General features: G+C 48.6%; 1 protein-coding gene across 2 annotated transcripts in view; it reads right to left on the reverse strand.

The window, feature by feature from the left end:
- Positions 1–13,298, reverse strand: part of LOC137841644 (uncharacterized) — a 59,846-nt gene extending 46,548 nt beyond the window's left edge. Inside the window, exon 1 of one of the 2 annotated variants that reach the window (XM_068654756.1) lies at positions 13,162–13,298. The gene's annotated coding sequence lies outside the window, so the exon portion shown is untranslated. The remainder of the gene's footprint in view (positions 1–13,161) is intronic. The other variant, XM_068654757.1, reaches the window with a different exon arrangement.
- Positions 13,299–22,007: the final 8,709 nt, after the last annotated feature.

The following is a 22,007-nucleotide window of genomic DNA, read 5'->3' on the forward strand; positions in this document are numbered from 1 at the left end:
TCCAACAGACTTCCCCCGCTACAGACAGACACCACCTTCCCTCAGTCAGATACCTGTTCATGCCACCTCTAAGCTCAAACCAGCCCTCAAGTTTTCAGAGCTGTAACCAGGATCAAAGTGACGGGCCAGCTCAGCCAACACCCCAGCAGGGACGTGAACATCATGAAGGACCTGAACGAAGGTGACAGCCCTCCCAGGGTTACACAAATCAAAATCACGGCAGATGAAAAGGTGACTGAGGGTGACAGCTGCTCTGCCCATCTGTCTGGTTCAGAATGTGCAATTATTTAAGGACAGCATGATTTCTAAAGGTTTCCTCCGGATCAAGTCTGAGGCTTTTAAAAGAAGTGGTTGCATCTGTGAAGACAGCCCCCTATTCTTAATTACAAAATGGATGAAAGATATGTTTAAAGAAACCAGAAGCCAGGAAAAGAAGAGCTGAAGAACAGCACAGTGAATTATCAGAAGTATGACTGGTACAATGCAACATACCTGTAAGGGGCAGGAGTACAAAATAAGGTTTTAAGAGATTGCAACAAACTGAAAGGACATTCAGAAGACATGAGAAAACAGGATGAACTTCTCAGAACACAGTCACAAATCTACAAGTTTAACACATCCGTGCTCTCAGGATGGACTACTTTCTTGCAGATCACCCTGCCTAATATGGAAACTGGGATTTTAAAATAAATACGATAAAAAAAATTTGAGTTCTCAAAGCTTAAAATAGCTGGCCAAGGTGATGACTCAAGCATGAGTTGTCGCGGGCATGAAGCCGCCAAAGGATTGTCACGTACCGACAAAACTGCACATACCTTCTTAGAAATACTTGTAATGGAGGAGGAACATTGAGCACTGTACATCTTGAGTCCTTAAAAACGTTTCAGCAATTGATGCATATTGAACATAAGCATCTTTCCCAGCCATTGCCCACAATACATGAAGATTTACTTCTACATGAAAACTGTTTTAATAATAAATTTCACTCATTCCTGTAATCATCATGATCATTAACTAATGCAGTACTTGACAGCAGACAACCCTAGAGCCTTACAAAGGCTTTTAGTCATTATTTTGTGTCTTTATTCCCCAGCAGGCTTTTCTTATTGGCATATAGAAATTCTTAAATACATCCCCAACCTGGCAAGTGATGCTTACACACCACCCTGCTAAAACAAGCATTTTTTTTTTTTCCACAATATTGCTATTGAAATCCTTTCTCGTGGTTGGTGTGCACACTTCTAGTTGTGTTAATTCACTCTAATGCTAATGCCACGACTCGGTGACATGTTGAATCACCAGTGATGTGAGACCTATCCCCACAGCCCAGTTCTTCATTAATGCAGCAGCAGGAGCAAACCTGCTCATCTCATAACTGCTGCACAAGGAGCATGGCCAAACACACCTCCAACAGGACATCCCTCTGACATAAGCCATGTGCCTTCGCAGTACCACAAAAACCAAAGGGGAAAAAAAAGAGGGTATTGGGTTGAGGAACACAGCCCCACGAAGGGGAAAGATCTTGTCACTCTGCAGAAACTGAGGAGGGGTGAGATTTATTTGTAGCCTTATTAGCTTCTAAGAAAGAAGGAAGTCAAGTATGCCTTCTTTCTGTTCTTGACTGCAACTATCTCAGGCCCATGGTGTATCTAAGGTTGTTAATAATCCCAGGACTCTCACATGTTCCTGGGAAGTGACAGCTCTTTGGGAAATGATTTGGTCACTCTTGCATCCCCCAGGTCGCCCACTGCTACCCCTGGTGGGTGGCTCCAGATCCATCCATCTCAAGAAGCCATCCAAGAGCAGAAGGCATCATACAGGGGATGCCACCATGGCTGATACGTGGAGATGAATCATGAACCATAGCAGATACCTAGTTCCTTTTTTAGGGGAACTAGCAACTCCAGGAAGAAAGAAGTCCACAGGCTGGACTTTTCCCCCTCAGCAGTTCTTGGAAAGATTCAGAGCCCATTGGGTTTGCTACAGCCCTTGGAATCCTTTCATCACAGGGACAACTACAGAGGGGACATTCAAGTCTGCTCCTCCTTCCCCAGGTCATTTCTTGGGTGCTGCTGCAGGGACCCTTGTCAGCTCAGGGGGGAAGAGCCCAGGTGATCCAGTACCCAAAATGCCCCTTTTTAGCCCCAGACAACAGCCAGGAATTTGTGCCAGGGAGGAGGAGTAATCAGTAAGTGACCCTGAGGCTTCCTGGGAAGGTAAAGGCCTGGGAAGATTATTCTCTGAGCAGATCAGATTTCTTCTTGCTGGGAAGGTTACTGCTTTATTTTGAATCTTGCACTTTATAGCCCTTTACAGCTCCCCCTCTGCTTCCAGGTGGCTGCTCCAACACAGCTGTGAGCCAAGGCAGCCATCCCCAGCCACAAGTCAGTTGCAATGGGCAAAGCACCAGGGACGGAGCTCTTTGGGACAGCAGAGATGACAACAACTGTGTCTAGATCGAGGCATAAGTCACCATCCAGGTGATCCTCTTCCCAGTGGACATGCATCTCACTGCCCTGGAATACTTTACCACATCCAAGCCTCATACTGACTGGATTTTTTAAGCATGTTGCTCACTCGGGCCCAGCTCTCCAGAAGCTTCCAGCTCCACACGAGCTTAGAGGGGTTCTGAAGGGCTGGCTCCAGCTGGGCTTGTAGCTGGATACACGGATAACTTAAGGGAGGTGAATCCCTTCGGACAGGAGTCGTGCAGGGTCATGCACAGAAAGGATTACTAGGACTAGGACCTGAACACATCCCTCCTAAGTTCATGCCTCATCAGCTCCTCGCTCTCTCCTCAACAGACACAGTAAGAAAAATCTTCATAAAAAAATAGTAGATAATAACAAAGTGCATGCATCCCAAGTGTGGAACTAATCCCTGAGGATTACAGGTTGCTCCCTTGCTGTTGTCAACTCACTCTGCAACAGCAGTTATGAAGCTTTCACCAGTCAGGCCAAACCTCCCTCAGCAGATAGAAACATTGGCACTGATGCATGGGAAACATCGAACTCAAGGCCTTGTTTCAGCACTGCACGGGGCCACACAAATCACCCTCCACTGCAAGAGAGAAAGATCTAAACCCTCATAAGCAAGAGTTTCCTACACGCACAGAAAAATTCAGTTGTAAAGGACAGTGGGTTGTTTTTCCCCCTCCCTGATGCTGGGTTATTTATTAGAAGAGACTGCAGGAGAGGTAGGGGGAGTAACAGAGCCATTCCCATCAGAAGCACTGAAATTGGGGTCAGGCAAGGTAGGGCTGCTAGCTGGACTAAATCATGATTGGCAAAGGCATTAATCAAACCTCTATCTGTTTAGAGATCTTGGAACACACTGCAGTCCAGGACTAATGATGCTGCTACAGCACCTAGAGTAGTGCTAGTGTAACCAACGTGCCCAAGAGAAAGGAGCTGCTTACCTGCCCCTCAGTCTGTATTCACACCAAAACGGAGATTGAGAGCTTCAGCTTCAGAGCCCAGCTGCTTTAAGCAGCTCAATAAGGTCCAATATTAAGTGTGACACACAAATCCCTTGCTTGTGAGCACAGAAATCCCCCAGCTGATGGATGTGCAGGAGGCAGGGACAGCCGTGCTCCTCTCCCACAGCCCACTCATCCCCAGCACAAAGACCTGCTCAGCCCCTCCGGCCAGCTCCTGGCAGACCCCTGCTCCTCCCACTGCCACCACGGATGTACCACCAAGCTTGTTCAGCAACAGCCATTGCAAAGCATTACAAAAACAGAAAAACAAATAAGTAAGCACCCCAAAGCTTGAGACCAATTCCAATTTCTTCTTACAATCCCTTGCAGGTCACCATGACAAAGTCTTGGCCCACAGCAGAAGCTCCCCAGGGCAGTCATAACACAGACAGCCCCACAGGGGTCTTCTGCTCTTTCTTCAACGCATACAACTTTATTCAGCTGTGATAAAAACAGCAGGAAGAGCTACCACAGGACATCTGCATGCTGCTGCCTGCCCACAGGTGCAAAAATAAGCAGTCATTTGGGGCTGGCACCAGGGCATCCTTACACTCACAGACATCAAGAGAACAGCTGACATTACACTTTCGGAGGTTGCCAACAACCAACTCACAGTTGCATAGAAATGAGGAAATTAATATCTTAGTGCTTGCAGTCTGCTGCTTCAACTTCACCCACTTCAAAACGGAGGCTGGCTGTGACATGCTGGCAGGGCTTTTAAAGAGACTGGTCCTCCAAAGGACAAAAACCTGTACAAATCCTGACCTTTGAGGAGGTGACCAGGTGGTGAACAAGGTATCTGATAACCTTGAAAGAGGCAACAAACAAGAGATTTGATAGAGCTACAGGCCTGACCAAAGAGTCCACTGAGATAAAGGTTGATCATTTCACTGGACTTGGAGCCATCTCCTATGGCACACAAATTTGTTGCGAGCCTTTCTGCCAGTTCTACTTGACTTTCTGTTCTTTAAAAGTAAAATCCCGAGACTGTGTTTAATAACAATAGGAAAAATCAATGAGGCCTTAGTTATTTTTACAGTACCACTTAGGAAATTAGCAGGACACAAATATAGTAGCTGCAAGGAGACACAAGCTAGAAAAGAATAAGGACTGGGTAAGCTGAGGGAAAACAGACATGTATTTCATTAAGTGTTCTCAAGAAAAGCTCTGCTCCTGCTGAGAGCTGCGTCCCTTTTCCTTGTTTGCTCTAAAGTTTCCCACAGCTGCCCCAGGGCTGCTGCAGAGCAGCCACCTACCTTTGCAGCACTGTGAGCAGGGCTGGGTGAAGCCATTTGAGCAAGTACTGGCCATGTACACATCAGTGGCCAAGGAGCAGCTGTTAATGGACATTGTCCCCATCAGCTTTCCTGCGCCATGCCTGAGCTACAGTTCTGTGGGACCTACAGGGTGAGAACATGTCAGAAACAAGACCAGGAGGGCAGGATGCCAGGACAGCAAGCCTAGAGGGACAACTAAATCCCCCCTCAAGCCCTTGGATGGTGCTCGAGGAACAGAATTAATTCACACATCAGCCAGCAGCAGCTCTGTCATTTTGCTGCACTTGTCTGGGTGGAAATGTCACGGGAAACCAGCAGATGAGAAACAACACAGAGCTCCCCCAAAAGCCGGGGGTAGCTGTGGTGCTGCCTCTTATCCTGCAGAAAATATGGCTAATGGAGGAATTGAGATGCCAGGCAGGTCTGACTGGAAGCAATGAGAAAATAAGAGCTGCCCAAGCAAGTAGTGCTGCTGGGCACGTTCTGATAACACACTGAAAGAAAAAAAGAAAGGGGGGTAAGTATTCCATCCCCTACTGCACTCCTCCACCCTGCTGGATTAAGGTTTCCCAGCCTAGGAGGGGAATTACTCAGTATGACATGCCAAGATTCACAGAGCCAGAGACGAGTTCCAGACAGGAGAGCTTTCCAAGCTCTGTGTTTCAGAGATAGGAGGGTGGCTGCACTCACTCCTTTCCCCATGGAAGTTTCTCAGCACAGTGAGAGTCCCAGGTCTGGGTGCTGCCGGCTCCTTTGGGATGGGAAGCAGTGCACAGGGTGATACATGACAGAGGTGACAGCGCACAGCACCCACAGAGCTGCTCTCCTCTGCTGCCATTTGGTTCTTCGGAGCAAGAATTAATCACTGAACTAATCTGCAATGAGGAAAGGCACTGAAGCATCAGAGCCCCGTGGATGCCTGTGGAGCTGAGGATTTCGCATCCCCTGAGCAAGCTCCTGCTTGCATTGAGCTGGCCCCAGCTGCCTGGGAGCTGGGAATTGCTCAACACAGATCGAGACAAGTTTGTTATCCGTGACATGACAGAAGTATGGGACAGGGCAGACACTGCTTTTGTTAATACAATCAACCTCAGTCCCAAGAACAGCTCGTATTTTGTCCCTACAGCCTCCTCTGAGCAGCTGCTCAGGCAGGCAGGGTCCCCAGAAACACCCCAAACCATCCCCTCATCATGTTAGTGGTCTGATGCAGTACTTCAGTTGAAGCAGCATTTTCCTTCCCTTGTCTTCACCCATATCCCTGCCTCTGCTCCACCAGGCAGGATGAGCCCCAGCCAAGCCTCCCTGTTCCCCACCAAGGGAACAGCCACACTTAACCCTTCCTGCACCTGTCCAGCTCAAATTCCACATTCTCCCTCAAAGTCAGGACAGCCATATACTCCTCTTATTTCCCCAGAAAGATTTAAGACCAACCTGCAGTTTGGACCCCGGTATATTACTCAAAGTCCTGATTATCTTAAAATAAGACAGCCACCCCCTCTTCAAGGACTTGCTTCAGAAGAGGAAACACCTCCACGTCCCGTCCCAAGAAGGGGTCAGAGAGGCAGCTCAGGGTTCACAGGCCCCCAATTTTCCACCCTGATTCTTCAGTCTGAAGAGGCGAGGGCTGGCTTTACGGTAATCCTCCTCTCCTGTCCATACATCTGGATAAACTATGGAAGCGGAAAGCAGGAAATCCAAGCAGCCTCGCCTGCACCCAGCCAGCCCACACAGCATGAGAAACCCAAGATGGGAGCAACACAAAATCGAGGCAGGTCATCTTCTTCCCTTTCCATCCCCATGAGAGCCATAACCTCCAAGCCCAACTGATGGTTCCAAAGCTAAAATATCTGGAAGGAATAGACAAGAAGAGATTAACATCCCTGTGATCTGATCATGGGCTTTTGTAGAGGACCACGATGTACTGGATGAAAACAGAAATTCTGTGATTCTACGAAACTCCAGGATGTGCTGCTGTCAGGACTGATGCAAAGCACTACCGACTCCCATTTTAAATAGCTACTGATAAAAAGATTGTGGAAATCGATTTCTAAACTGCTTGCTGCAAGGCAGAGGTGACACACTGCCAACAAATCACTTCATGGCACACAGAGGACTGTCTTCTGGTACCATCGTCTGCAGCAACAGCCAAGAAAAGCCCATGAGAAGACCCCAGGGCTGCCACAGAAGGAGCTGGTAGCAGCTTGCCCAGTGTGCATGACCAGAGCCGTGCAAACCTCCAGGGAGAAGAGCCTCTGCTCCCCAGTGCAGCTGTGATTTTGAAAGTGTTGACACAAAGCAGAGCCAGAGACAGGAGGAGCGTTTGGGTGAGCTGAGCAGCCCAGAGAGCTTGAACCTTTGGCCAAGACAACAATTCTTCTTAGACCGCTATTCTGAGCAACAGCAACGTCCAGGAAGAATTAACGGCCTAAAAACTGGAAATACAGAGGAAATTGGTTTTAATCCTATTTTCCTCCTTCTTTCCCTGCTGGTAGGAGCCTGCATGGCAGACTTTTGTAACCTCTTCACATTCCCTGGGATGGGGAGTATGCCAAGACACTTTCCTATAGGAGCCAGCCAAAACTTTGCTTGATCACAGGCTCATCCATGCTTCAAAGTGGAAAAGCAGCTGGGCAGAGCACAGCCCAAAGCAGAGCAGCAGGCAGAGAGCACATTAAGCCACTATCACAAAACCCAGAGCAGAGACTGGGACAGAAGCACCCAGAACTGGGGAGCTGTCCGCAAGATAGAGGCCCTTGTGGCTTTCTGCTTTACTGAGACAAGCAACACCCTGCAGAATTTCATGCCGTGCTCAAGACTGGCTACGGGAACTAGGAAAGAGCATTCATATTAGGAAAAGGGAGAACTGCAGATCTGAACATGGGACCAGGGAACCGGATTGCTGTTACTAGTGCTGTAGAAAGGCTCTGACCATGAGCTACAGCTGTTTTAATCCCATCAGTGTCCTCCAGCAGAGCCAGATGGGGCAGCTGCAGGTGTTTCAGCTCCCTCCCTACACTTCAGCTCCAGCCTTCCAAGCACGAGCAGTCAGACTCCATGCACAGGGAAAAGAGGAAAATGGTACTTGATAACATCTGTATTTTGTCTACACACTTAAAATAGGATTAAAGCTATTAGATAAACCACTTCAGTTTTATGGGAGGACTCTCTTGGTTAGACCTAATACTGGGAAAACCATTAGATTTGCAAATACAATTCATACTAGGAAGCACGAGGCAGAAGCTGGTTCCTAGCAAAATTAAAACATCCTGGTACCACCACAAAGGAAGAGTGTGTTGTGGTTTTTTTTTCTTGTAGATTCTCATTTTCTTCAGATCAGGGAAATGCTTGTACACACAGTTAAAACTGGGCAGAAGAGCAAGGACACTAACTAACATACCTTCTTCCTAGTTTCAATTCCTTTTTTGAGGGGGGAAGCAATGATTTTCTATATAGAAATGTGAAATTACTTCTCCAAACTGAAATAGAAAACTAGACTGCTGAGATTTTTCATGAACTGGAAAATGAGAAATTAAGAAGTTCTTGGTAAAAAATACTGAAATGGAAAATTTCTTTTCAATAGAAACCATAATGCTCAGCTAAATCTAAGTACTCTTTCTTGCCCAGATAAAGCAATAGAAAGAAAAGCTTTAAAAAAAACATCAATGAATGTTTACCACAGAAGATATTAGCAGAATCACATTTTTCAGGAAGAAAAGCCTTTTCTCTGACATCTCCCATCTGTTTTATTAAAGGAGCTTTGGAGATGGTTGAGATTTTGGAGGAGGTGCACGAGTTGATTAACTTGGCAGGAGCACTGCAAGCTGCAAGTCTCGGAGCTGGAAAGCACCACATGAAGAGGGCAATCACGTCATCTTTACATCATCTGTAGGTAGGGAACGTGGCAAGAAAAGGAGCATGAGATGTGTAGGGACTGCTCTGCTTACATGATTGAGGTGTAACTACAAACAGGATTTCAGACTAGGAGGTAACACCAATAGCATGGTAGTTACAGGTTAACAAGTCAATACCCGTGGGACAGATCCCTATTTTTTTTTCCAAGTTAAAGTCTTACTAGTTACAGGTTTTGGACTGTTACTTCATACACAGAAGTAACTCAACAGAGCTGTCTGCAAAGAATTAGTTTGTGGTTATGCTGTTATTCCATGTGCACGCAGCTGAGACCTGGGCTCATTAGTGTGAGCAGCACACGATTACAGGAGATGTTAGAACTGCCCAGCCACAGGAGAATTGGGGCAGATTACACTGCCTGTGGCTGGGAGCCTGCGCTGATGAGAGTGAGCATCTGCGGTGGTTGCACCCAGCCGGGCAGCTGAACTCCACCTGACCGCTCTCTCTCACTCCCCCTCCTCAAAGGGCAAGGGAGAAAAAATACAATGGAAAGGGTTGAGTCACCATCCCTGGGGGTCTTTAAAAGACATCTAGATTTAGAGCTTAATGATATGGTTTAGTGGAGGACTAGTTAGCGTTAGGTCAGAGGTTAGACTAGGTGATCTTGGAGGTCTCTTCCAACCTAGATGATTCTGTGACTCAAGGGTTGAGATAAGGACAGGGAGATCACTCAGAAATTACCATCATGGGCAAAACAGACTCAGCACAGAGAAATTAATGTAATTTATTGCCTATTACTAATAGATTAGAGCAGCGAGAAACTAAAAGCTAAGTAAATATACCTCTCCCCATCCACTTTCTTCCACATCCTCCCACCCGAGCTGCACACCACTCCTTCATGGTCACTCTCTGCTCCTGCTCAACACGGGATCCTTCCCAAACTGATCCTGTGGGGGCTACCCACAGGCAGCAGCTCTTCAAGAATTACTCCCACATGGCTCTATACCATGGGGTCCATCCATCAGGAGCAAACGGGTCCCCCCACAGGCAGCAGCTCCCCCCAGACCCCCTGCTCCTGCGTGGGCTCCTCTCCATGGGTTGCAGCTCCGTCCTGGGGCCTGCTCCTGCAGTGGCTCTCCATGGGCCACAGCCTCCTCCAGGCCACATCCACCTGCTTCACCAGGGGCTCCTCCATGGGCTGCAGTGTGGAGATCTGCTCCATGTGGGACTCATGGGTGCAAGGGAACAGCCTGCTCCACCAGGGGCCTCTGCACAGGCCACAGGGGAACTGCTGCTGCGTGCCTGGAGCACCTCCTGCCCTCTTGCTGCACTGCCCTTGGGGTCTGAAGGGCTGCTTCTCATTCCTGTTTCCTAGCTGCTATGCAGCAGGTTTTGACCCCCCCCTTCCTTAAATCTGCTCTCACAGAGGCACAACCAACGTCGTTCATGCCCTGGCTCCTGCCAGCAGCAGGTCCCTTTTGGAGCTGTCTGGAGCTGGCTCTGATCTGACACGGGGCAGCTGCTGGGCTCTGCTCAGAAGCCACCCCACTGCCCCGCTACCAAAACCTTGCCACATAAAACCAACACAGCATCAAAGCGGAACACAACTGAACTACAGGTCAAAGAGTTCAAACATCTCCAGAACTAGTGCACAAGCTGTTGCTGCCAAGGCATTACATTGCCCAGCTCAGCTATTTTTACCCCCTGCAGGCAGCCTGGCAATCGTGGCATTACTGCTCTTCCTGGAAAGGCTCCAGTCTGCTTCAAAGTTATTTCATCACTCCACACATCAAATGCAACTGTTCCTCACCCTGGGAGACTGTTCCCAGAGGTTTCTTTTCTTTTACAAACCACAAGAAGGGAGGATGTGTTCTCATTTGTTCCCTGAAGACCTCCTGGTCCCTCCCTGCTACATGCTATCTCCAAAAATTACTGCAATGCTGCACACAAGCCTGCATGGGGACGGAGCGTGTCCGTCCTGCTTTTGGAACTAGAGCTTGTCATGGATTTGTCCTGAGCTCCATCCTGAGCAGGGACATTTCTATAACAAGCAGCACAAAGTTCCCCTTCCACCTGCCATCAGGTAGAGCCCAGGACATACACACAATCTGATCTAATTAGTTCCAACAACCACTTTTTCCTCCCCAGCCCTCACACCAGGAGCACACAGTAGGTGTGCACATACGAAACCCTAGCTCCGGGCTCAAAGATCCCCACAGACCAAACCTGGGTGCACCCGGCATGTGCTCAGCTGTGCAAGCAGCCCCATTTCAAGGTTTCAAATCTGGAGGGGTTTTAAAAGCATTTAAAGAAAAGTCTAGACGTTCAAGCAGTTCTCTGAACTGGGGCAATCTGAAGTTTCATCCACCATATTTCCACCTTCCCCTCTCAGTCCTCACTCTGTGACTTCACTGTTCTTCCACACTCTCATCTTTTACCACGCTCTCCTACAAGCCACCAGGCCCTACTCGCTGGCTGCCAAGGGCCCAGGTTTTTGCTGGTGCCAATGGTGCCACAGACACAGGGACTGCCAGGTTGGCACAGGGTTGGGAAGAGCAGTTCCTGGAAAGGGTAAATCTCTAAGCAGCCCACAAGTAAAGAAAGCTCTTCAAAGATGCACACATGGGAGGCTCTGGAGAGTCAAAAGCCACCTGTGCTGCCCAGTTACTGGACTCCCACCCGTGTTAGTGCATTTGGGATTTTGCTCACATGAAACAAATGGAGCAGGGATACAGATAGGAAGGAAGCAGTGACAGAGATGCAAAGAAGTCTGGCACAAAGCAAATGTCGTGCAAGACAGATAAACAGGTGAGGTAGAACTTGGCATGTGGCAGAGGAACAAGCAATGCAGATGGATGCATTTGAGAAACGCTCCATCTGCCAGGTGTGGGCACATGCCAGCGGAAATCACAGCAAAACTTGTCTGATGCCCTGATGAGAAGCTTTGCCAGGAAATGCTGACCGATGAGAGCTGGAAAATTTCTAGAGTATGTGCTATGAGCTTTGAGACAGCTGGTAGCTCCGGTCAGAACAGCAGAGCACCCCTTTTCTCCTACCCCTTCTACGTTCCAAAATCTTGAAAGCTCTTCTGGATGAGAAAGCTCAGCGTTGTTCAGCTGCGAATCACAGCTTCAGGGAACAGCCAGCACTGCTACTGAGAAATGCTCCAGCAGCAAGTTTTTGTGTGCGCGTTGTTTTTTTGTTTATTTTCAAGTTTCCTCATTCTCTTGGCTTCAGCAAAGCTATTCTCATAGGACATTCTTGTGGGAAAGAGGCACAAGCGTACGCACATCTCCTGTTCCAGCCCCATCATGCTGGGATTTGGGATTGAGTTCAGGCAGCCAGAGGGGAGCTTCCACCAAGCACTTTGGCCCACTCTACTTGGTAATGAAATGCAGCTGAGCAAGTTTTAGGGTTCCCTACCATGGATCTGCAGCAAAGCCTGAGAAGGGGCAGCACCACTGGCTGTTATGCAATGTCTGCTTAGAGACCATCAGATGGGAAACCCACACAACCATCCTCAGCAAAAGCCATGGGAGCCTTCCTGGTCTCAGCATCCTTCAGATGTGGAAGAAGCAGAGTTTGCTCCTCCATGGGTTTGCTGTCATATTGAGGGCACGAGCAGCATGTCAGACATAAAAAACTTTCTGCCCAGCTTTGAATCCCAAGTCTTGGTCCCTCCTGACAAAAGCCTACATTATGATCTGCTTTATCAGCCTGAGCCACGGCAGCAGGAGATGGAGAGCTGCACTTTAAATTATATATATAAAAGAAAAGAGCCACTGAGTCAACTTTATCTTACTCCAGGAAGAAGGGAATGAGAAAGTGCAAATGCTGCAAAAAACAAAATATTGAAGGCAAAAGGAGGATTCAACAGTGGAAAAGGAGAGCTGGAGTGCTTTAGGATTATACAGGCTGCACATGTCCCCATGTAGTCACCTGGAAGCAGGAAGGGACTATACACACACACACACAAATAATAATAAAATGCTTCTTTGTGCAAAACTGGAGAAAGTGTTGTGAGGAAACAGGGAACTTCCCAGCTGAGAGGCAAAGAAGATGAGGTTCTCCACCCCACTGGAGAATGTTCAGTGGGAGATGAGGCAGGTACACTGCCCCAGTGGGACACTGGGTGCCCTCAGCTACAAGCGAACACCAAATTCCTTCTTCTGCCACAGATCAGGCTCCACTGCTGAGATTTCAGAAGCTGCTGAGGCCATTCTGCTCCATTCCTCTGCACTCCAGTGGCCCTCCTACCTTCCCCCTTGCACCCTAAAGCTGCCCCTTGTAACCAAGCCGCCCAGAGACACACACAGAGCAAGAAAACCTGCACCTTCAAGGACATCCCGACTCACAGAAAAGCAGCTAGTGGGTAGGTACCACACACACATAGGGAGAAAGCAACATACCTTGCAGATAGCTCAAGAATCATTCCCAGTTTTCATATACTATAAGGGTAATACTCCCTCTGTGGCTTCTGCCACCCCCCAACCCAATTGTCACAGGATGCAAGCATAAAAAACAGCAATACCCCTCTTCAGGAATAAGAAAACTTACAGTTGCAGCAAGCTCACACTCCTCTTTCACAGCTCCTGTCACCTATCAGCCCTCCTGGACCTCCAGGGCTTCAGCAGCTTCCCACAGCCACCCCCAAGCCTGGAACAGCTCAACCAAAGCACATACCCCTTCTTCATGGTTCAGCCCCTAATTACAGCTGGAGCAGATACACTACAGCCACCTCTCACCACAGCTGACAGACATCAGCCACTCACTTAAACACAGCCAATTTGCATTAACAGCCTCCGTAGGGATTTATTTTCCACAGATTCAAAATTTGCAGAAAACATTTCTGAGAAGGATGTGTAAAGGCATGGAAGCAATGAGATTTACAAGATTTATGATCAGAGAAAGCAGACAAAGAGCTGTAAAACAAGCAGCCTGGAACAGGGAGAACTCCGGGCACAACATGTCCTAGCAGGAAAGAGTATTTTCTGTACAGTGCAAAAATTATTATAATTTTTCCTCCTGTTTATTGTGCCTTTTCTTTCTAAGCTGCCCCCTCCCTGGTAACTCTGGTTATGTATTAGCAGTTGCAGATGTCAAAGAGCACTCTTTGCTGCATTTAGCAGCTCCTTTACCCCTCCAAAAAGGACCTGGCATCATGTCACAGAATTGATTTTACACAACTGCAATGTAGCAGTAATTAAGGATTTATTATATACGCCTATGATAAATCACAAGATTAGACTATATGATTTTTAACAGCACTTAATCTGCATTTAAGTATTAGTCAATTAACACAATGAGTTTAAAGAGTTTACTACAATGCAAACAGTGACTTAATTACAGAAAGGCAAGGTTCACCCAAGACTTACTGTGGGCTGGGGAGGGGGGGGGGTTAAATTCAGATGGGCACTTCTAAGATCCCCTTTAAGGTTTCTCACCCCTCTTCCTTGTTGTCATTTATCTGCAGATGACTTGTTCCTTGAGGAGTCAGCCACAAGAGATGTTTCCTTCCAGGAGTGCCCTGAGAGATGTCCCAGCCCAGGGGGACATCGGGGGCACAGCCTGCTGCTGTCACCCAGAGAGCTCAAAGAGTTCTTGCTTGGGATTGCTATTTGTAGGATCGTGAGATAATTTGCTTTATTCAGCAGTTTTTCAGGATTCAGGTCCCTTTCACTTGGTGTTTCAGGTTGTGCAATATCCCCCTCCCCTTAGCACTTAATTTGTACTTTTGCCAATTAGTTACATCACACATTTATGGCTGGGGGGAGGAGGGGGGCTGATTGTCCCCTGCCTGTTTTGCACAAATAATGTGGGAGCGATGCAGTGTCAGGCTGCACCACACTCTGTAAAGACTGGAGGAAAGAGGCTGTGACAGATTTTCCTTGAATCACAGATAACAAAGGGATGATGCCGTGCCATTTTATTAGATAAAGTGATTGACTCATAGTCAAACTCAGGTCCTTTATCATGTTCCTGGACTTCACTGTGATTCGTCACTTTCCCATGACGGATTTCATGGCATTGAGCGTCCGCCTGACGCTCCATTATTAACGAGCTGTCCAGTTCAAGGAACGATCGCATCGAGGCATGCTGCAGCTCATAAGCCTGAGCAAGACTTATGGCAAGCACAGGCATAGAGCGCACCCACCACAGGCCAGCAGCCCAGACCTGGCATTTGCAAATGAACTTGTAAGAGCAACAACCCCAGCCACTGGGAGAATTTCAGTATTTCAACAAACAGTTTGGAAAGGTTTACTTTTCATGAAAATCTGACAAACTGGAGGAGAATTTTAACTTGAAACTCAATCAGCTCAGAGTAAACATTGCCCACACCAGTACAGGATATCTTGTTTAGAAAAGAGAAGCGAGCCCAGTGATGGTGATGCAGAAGAAGCAAGACCCTAAAATGAGGGACCAGGCTCAGCCAAGGAGAGTGTGAATTGCTCAGGTGAGACGGAAACGCCAGTAGTTTCTTCTTATCACCAAGACATGGACCTTAGTTCCCTAAAAACGTTACTCTTATATAATTCATAGTGATGTAATTAATTTGAGGCAATTAAAGCAGTCAAGTGAGTCCCTGCGCTGTGTGCCCTGGGCACGGCGGAGCCAGCTGCAAGGAGCAGATCACGAGAAGGGCTAGCAGTGGAAGATAAATGAGTTTGAAAGGGAATTGCTTCTCACCGCTGGCAGGAGCTCCAATCTGGCACAGGTAGCAAAGATCCCCCTCCCTTCTGGTCGAGTGAAATGCTGTCAGCTCCCATTGAATTCTGCGCACAACTGAGAAATTCAGGGCAATGCTGCACTGCAAGGAGGCACGGCCAGGTGTTGCAGCAGCACTACGTCCTGGATCAACACCTGGGCAATGTCCCAAGAAGACTGGGACTCAGCACAGGTCACTGAGAGCCTCTTTGCAAAATGTTTTGGGATACCTAATTGCACCGAGTCATGCACTATGAATGCAGACTGGCAAAAGTAGCTGAAAGCCACTACGACCCTTAAATATTTTGTTTGGAATTAATGTTGGGGGTGTGTAAAGGCTCACAACAGCACTGGGCTGTGCACCAACCACTTATATTCATCATCCTGCACAGCAGGTGCCCAATTTCTCTCATTTGTGCAGGACACAGATGACTTGCAAAGTGGAAATCGCTTAAACGCATCCTGCCAGCCCCAGCCCCAAAAGCCCATCTGTATTCCTGACTGTCAGTGTGCTGGCACAAGGAATGATTGTATTCAAAACAGGGCATGAAAACAGTGTTGGCAATGTGGGAAAAGCTAAATTTTGGGTTAACAAGAAAACGCAGGGCTTTGGGAGCTGGGCAGGGAACGGGGACCCAGGCAGGCACCACGCTGCAGCCTGCAGAACCCAGAGCCCTGAAGGTACACAGAGAGCCCAGCTGCAGCCCCGAGCACTCATATCGGAAGCAATCTTCCCTTCTGCTTTCTCAGGGAACAGCCTTCACAGCGAAACAGGAGCGTTTTTCAGCACAGCTGCAGTGAATACACACGTGAAATGGAGCACTTCCCTCTGTTTGTACAAGCCGGGATGCTGCAGAGCGAGGCAGGATCCAAAACCTGGGGATAACACAGGAGACAGCACAGGTGCAGCTGTAACAGCCACTCCCAGCACTGAAAACTCAATCATGGCCCAAAATTGCACCCTACATCACCTTGAAAGGAACCAAGAGGTGATGTGATCTGGGTTTTTGGTTTTTATATATATTTTAAGTCTTTATTTTTTAGCGAGGCAGGTGTTTGCATACTCTGGCATTTACAGTCTGAGAAGCAAGGGACGCTTCTCCCTTTGACTCATCAATAAAACAGCTGTGGCTTTGACACCAGTTCCAAACCCTGAGGAAACAACCCCTTCAGCCACACACAGCCCCAAACGGCAGCGGCACATTTTGGAGGCGGGTCCCCAGCCCATGGGGAACGCTCTGTCTTGAACATAAAGATTTTACAATGCCTCCAAATGTGCATCAAAAGGACAATTTAAATGTTCTGATGCCACAAGGGCATTTTATGACAGAGCGCTGTGGTGACTTTTACACGGTGGCTTCACAGTGCCTGCTGCCAGAAGCTTTCCCATGATACGGAGCAGCTGGGCTCAGCTCCGGCTGGGAAATCAGCAGAGGAAAAATAAAGGATGGGTGGTGGGGATATCCGGGAAGGATGCTGTGCCTACACACAGAGGTAAAGAGAGGTGAGAGCAGTGAAGGAGCACTGAGGAGGAGGAGGACATCCTCTTAGTGCCGGCGGATACTGTCTGAGCAGCTCAGCACAGCCGGGGCAGGATGCACCCAGCACTGGCAGCATCTCCCCAGGCGTGGGCTGCCACTGCTGTGCTGCACCACAATGGTGCAAATACTTGATAAATCGAGTTATGCACAACTGGTGGGTCCCACAGGGGCAGAAGGCATTGCTCGGGCTGTGGCCAGGCAGAATGCCCTTTGCAGACCTTTGCAGCTCCAGATCAGTGCTGGGAGCTGCCCTCAGTTATCCCATCTCCAAGCCCATCCTCAGGCCCCAGCTCACTATGTTCGCTACCTCTGTTAATCAAAGCATTACTTGGGACCAAATCGAGGCACAGAGAAGCATTTTGAAACAATAAATAGATGCTCTGACTGTGAAACCAGGCACCTGCTGGATCTTCCTTCTGCTTTCTACTGGGGAATTAAGCCCCTTTGTCACCATTAGAGCATTTCCAGGAGAATTTCCCTCTGGAATAACATGCCAATGACTAAATGAATGCTGCATCCTTCTAACTAGAAAAACAACAAAGGAATAAATGCTGTGGCCCTTCTGGCTTCTGTGGCCAGCAGCCACACAGCCATCCCAGCCCTGCTGGGTCCATCTCTGCCACCCAGACCCCGTCCTGGGGACACACCGGTCCCCACAGTGAGGGACTGACTGACTGGCACAGAGACACGCATGCTGCCTGCTCCTCATCACAGGACGCAACCTGCAGGGGGAAAACCTCTCTGCCTAAAACTAGCATGAGCTTTGGTGTCTTTGAACTAATGCCTGCCACTTCTGGCAGTGCTTTTAGCTCAGGATCTTCCTCTTTCCAGCAGCCTGGGGCTCACCATACCTGGGCAGGTGCTGCACTGCTGGATTTCAATGAAAAGTGAGCCTTTATCAAATCATCTGGTCAGTGGGAGGCCCAGCCTGTCCTGCAGCCCACTTGAACCACTGCTGTCCATCCCCAGCAGCAGCACCACTGTGACCTTCAGCAGGGCACGTCTTCATCTCCATCCACTGCTTCATGGGGTGGCCTTTACCACCTGCCACCATCCCCGGTTCTTCGGGCCCTGCTCCCATGTGTGCAGCACAGCAAATGCCACCGCAGCAGCACAGGCTCTGTGCAATGACATTTGCTATTTTTACATGCTGCCAGACAACCCTTCCTGCTGCACCTTGTGTGTCTTGTGAGAGGTTTTTGAAGGCTCCAGGAGAAACGTTTGCTGCCAGCCACAGGCAGCCAGAGCTGGGAAAACACTCAGGATCAGCAACAGGAGATTCTGCTGGAAATGGTGGGAGCCTGACTTTTCCCACAAGCTTTCTGACCTCACAAGGATTTTCCAGAATCCTCTAATTCCTAGCCACAAGGAGGAACCAGACTGAGAAACGTGGAATACTCCCCCAGGAGGGAACAGAGTGCTGGAGGGAAGGGTGGGATGGCTGAGGACACTGAGCCAAACTACAAAGCATTGGAGCAGTCAGCACAGCCACGCAGACATGAACTGGGAGGTGCTGTGCAAGATATGGGTAACAATGGGGAGAAACTTTTGTCTTTTGCATAAGTTTTATCCTGTGGAAAGGGCTTGGCTGAGCTTAGCTCAACTCCCCAAGGCTTTTCTGATGATGCTTTGGAAGATTTCCAGAAGTCTAGTGCAGTTTTTGGTTTGTTTGTTTGTTAATCTTGAGTGCATTCAAATAAAGAGAATAAAGGCACTGTGCCCTCCTATTCCAGTTACTCTCAAAATAACTTAAATACAATGACTGGGTGCAGAGGGAAATGTGAAATATTGCTGAGGACAAACCCCTTTGTGCTGCAGAGGTTCTACCCCGAGACCTCTTCTGTCCACCTGCACCTGCCTGCCCTGAGCACCCATACCTCTGTGGCTCTTGATTTAAAGGTTTTCATGAGGCAGCTGGGCAAATGACAAAATAACCATGCCGTGTAGTGCAGACGGCTGTCATCAAAGCCACCAGCTTATTTCCTATAGCAGCACCCAGTTATAAGCACGGCCAAAGTAGCTATAACACTACCAAAACAGTTTTAGCACTGCTAAAACCTCTCCCAGAAGTGGTCGAGGCTCAGATCAGCCTACAACTTAGCACAGGCAGGCACGGACAGGATCCGTCCCTCCCCCTGCAGACATCAGCACCCACCCAGGGACATGCTTGACTGAGACAAACGAACAAGCAGCCGTATTAATTACTGATGTGAGATATAAAACCCACTTACAGCTGATCACAATTTCCTCTACTGGTATGAAATATATGCAACCTTATCTCCATCCTTGGTATGTCCTGGGCACTTTGTCTTTTTCACAGATCTCAGGTCTGGGACACAGGCGGTTACGTGACAGTTTCTAATGGTGGCAGAGGACCAAAGAGCTTGGAAAAAAAAAAAAAAAAAAAAAAAAAAAAAGGCAGAACAAGTGAGTAACAATGGGTGCAAAAACCTGTGCTCCAGTAAGGCACTGCTGGTACGCTGATGAAAATCACAGGACTTGGGCTAGATCTAATCACTGATCCTGTCCCCGTAGGCTGCACTTGTGAACACACTGAGGGGTAAATGGATTGGGCAAAGCAGACTTGTCAAGCTTAAATCTATTGCAAATCAATGTATTTAAGTTCTTGTTTGCATTTGTAAGGTGGTCCTTTGGTATTATCATAAGTACTTTAGAAATTTGTAAACAGCACAAGCGTTAGGTGCAAACCACCAAGCAGCGTGGCCACTGCTCTGCCTCCCCACTAGCAGGAAGGTTTTCACCCAGCCATGCTGTTTGGTCAAGCCCCCAGCACACGCCGCAGCCTCCCAGGAACGCAGTGACCTGAGCCTCGGGGGAACACCAGCACTGCAGGGACCAGCCCATGACCACATCGTCCTGGAAGATTTCACCCCACCACACCCCAAATGGATTCAGGGCAGCTTCCAGCATCCTACAGCAAGCTTCGGACCTCACAGGAGTCCTAAATCTATGCTGTTTCTGGGAGCTTGATGAGATCCCAGTAACAGCAAGGTGAAATTCAGGAGACAGAGGAGCAACAGTTCATTAGAGATTCAGCAGCAGTCCCAAGAGGAAAGCTAGAGGAGCTCTGGCCCCATCCCTGCAGGACCAGCTTGCACAAAGATCCAGGGATGGGGTTTGTGCAGCTTTTACCTACAAATCCCAGGGAGTCAGAGCTTGAGCCCTTTCCCTACACAAAATCCAGTACACCAGCACAGAATGCCTCATTTGCTTCCCTGCCCTGGGCAGTGGCACTGTTTGGGCCAAAACCAGCACAGATGAGGTAGCTAACAGCCTGGCATGGCACCTCTCGGTCCCCTTCCAGAACCACCTCTTGGACTGTCTGTGCAATTCACCTCCATGCAACGGAAAAGCTGTCAGCAGCACAGAAATCCTGGGCTGGCAGAGCTCAGCAAGAGATGAATGCCCTCCCCGAGCAGAACATCTGTAAACCTGGTGTCCCTGTAAGGGATCCTGGATGAGGGAAAACAAGCTGGTTATTGCAGCCTCCAGAGTCTCACTTTCATACAGACTAGCCAAGAACAAAGCAATACTGCCTCGGAAAGGACAACGGAAGTTTCTTGGGGGAGGAGGAGAAGAAAAAAAAAAAAAAAAAAGAAAGGAAGGAAACAAAAATACCAAAAAGTTAAGTGAGGTCTCCAAATGCGTTGGCTAAGTTTGGGTGGCTCTTTTACTGTTGGGGACAAATAACAGGAAGAATGAGAAAAGCAGTTGGGAATTTGGACATCGCATTTACATGTGCCAAGACCATTAAGAGCTGGAACAGGGATTTAAGTCTGGGATTTAAAGAGGTGACCTGGGGAGCACCGTGTCCTGCTGGAGTCACCACCTCAGCAGTGTTCTGCCTTGGGAGCTGCTTCCAGCTGTCGGCGTGGTGCTCATGGTGGTGGTCCTGGGCTCAGCACTTGTCACCTGGGTGCTGTCACACGAGGTATGACATGGGAAGAGCCTGCCCCTGACCGCCCACTGTGACCCTAGTGGAGGAAGACGAGTCATGTGAAGCCCTCCCGAGACCTCAATTTAATCCACATCAACGCACAACGCTGCAAATGCTCGGTCTCCTCTGGGCTGCCCCAAAGTCAGGCAGTTTCTCTGAAGCTAATGCGAATTTCTGTGTGACCGCGATAACATCTGAAGCAGAGACAAGGCACACACGGCGTCCTGACTGCTATGGGCATTAGTGGAGGTCGCGTGCAGAAATGAGTAAACCAAGTCAGGCAAATGAGAATCCCGTCTTATCCAGGCTTGCATGTTTCTAGACCTGACCCAGACCAAGAATGCAGACACATTTATGAGATTTGTTTCTTTTATCAATTTCTGGCTGCATTTCTACAAGCTCTTCCCTGCACGGGGGGAGCAGCACTTACATTTTGAAAATGTGATTTGTAGGCAAGCTGTCCTGCAGGAATCCCTCAGCTTGCAGCACAAGGGAGCCCACGGCTGCTAGTGAGGCTGGTCTCAAAGCTGTCCCAGCAAAAGCAGAACAAAAGTGTCCACGGGCCCTGTGCAGACAGGGGGAGGCAGGTACAGGACTGGTGGGGTGCACAGCCCAGCTCGGGGGGGCACGAGGGGTTTGTCTGGTTCAGTGAAGTTTGAACCAGTAACCAAACACAATCAAACTCACGAACTGCTGGCGTAAGTTATGTTGAAGATGTAAACAGGTCTTTTTTGCCTGCGTTTAAAAGAATAACAACAGCTATTGCCACTGCAGTCCCTTCAGAAGGCTCCTGTGCAGAACTTGAACCCCGTGGCTACAGATGCTGCCTGAATAATTAAACAGACCTAGTCCATATCTCAGAGGGCTCCTACCTTCATCCGATATTTACTGCACGGTTCCCAGCCCTGTTACAAATCCTGCTGGCTGGGACTCCTGCCTATAGCTCTAAAAGCATCTGACAAATGTGAAAAACCCTGAAACTTGAGGCACCGGGAGATGAGTGAGTGCAATGATCTCTGTTTTACAGATGAGGAAAGTAAAGGAAACAGGAGAAGCAAAACTACAATCACAAACAACCCTCTGAGCCAGGGCTGTGAACCTGACACCATAACATCGCTCTCAAGCGTCTCTCCAGACACCTCCTCAAATGGCTCCAGCAGCCCACAGGCGCTTTCCGACCATTTGGGGTCTCAGCTTGC

This window comes from Anas acuta, chromosome 18 (assembly GCF_963932015.1).
Source record: "Anas acuta chromosome 18, bAnaAcu1.1, whole genome shotgun sequence".
Taxonomy (NCBI): Eukaryota; Metazoa; Chordata; class Aves; order Anseriformes; family Anatidae; genus Anas; species Anas acuta.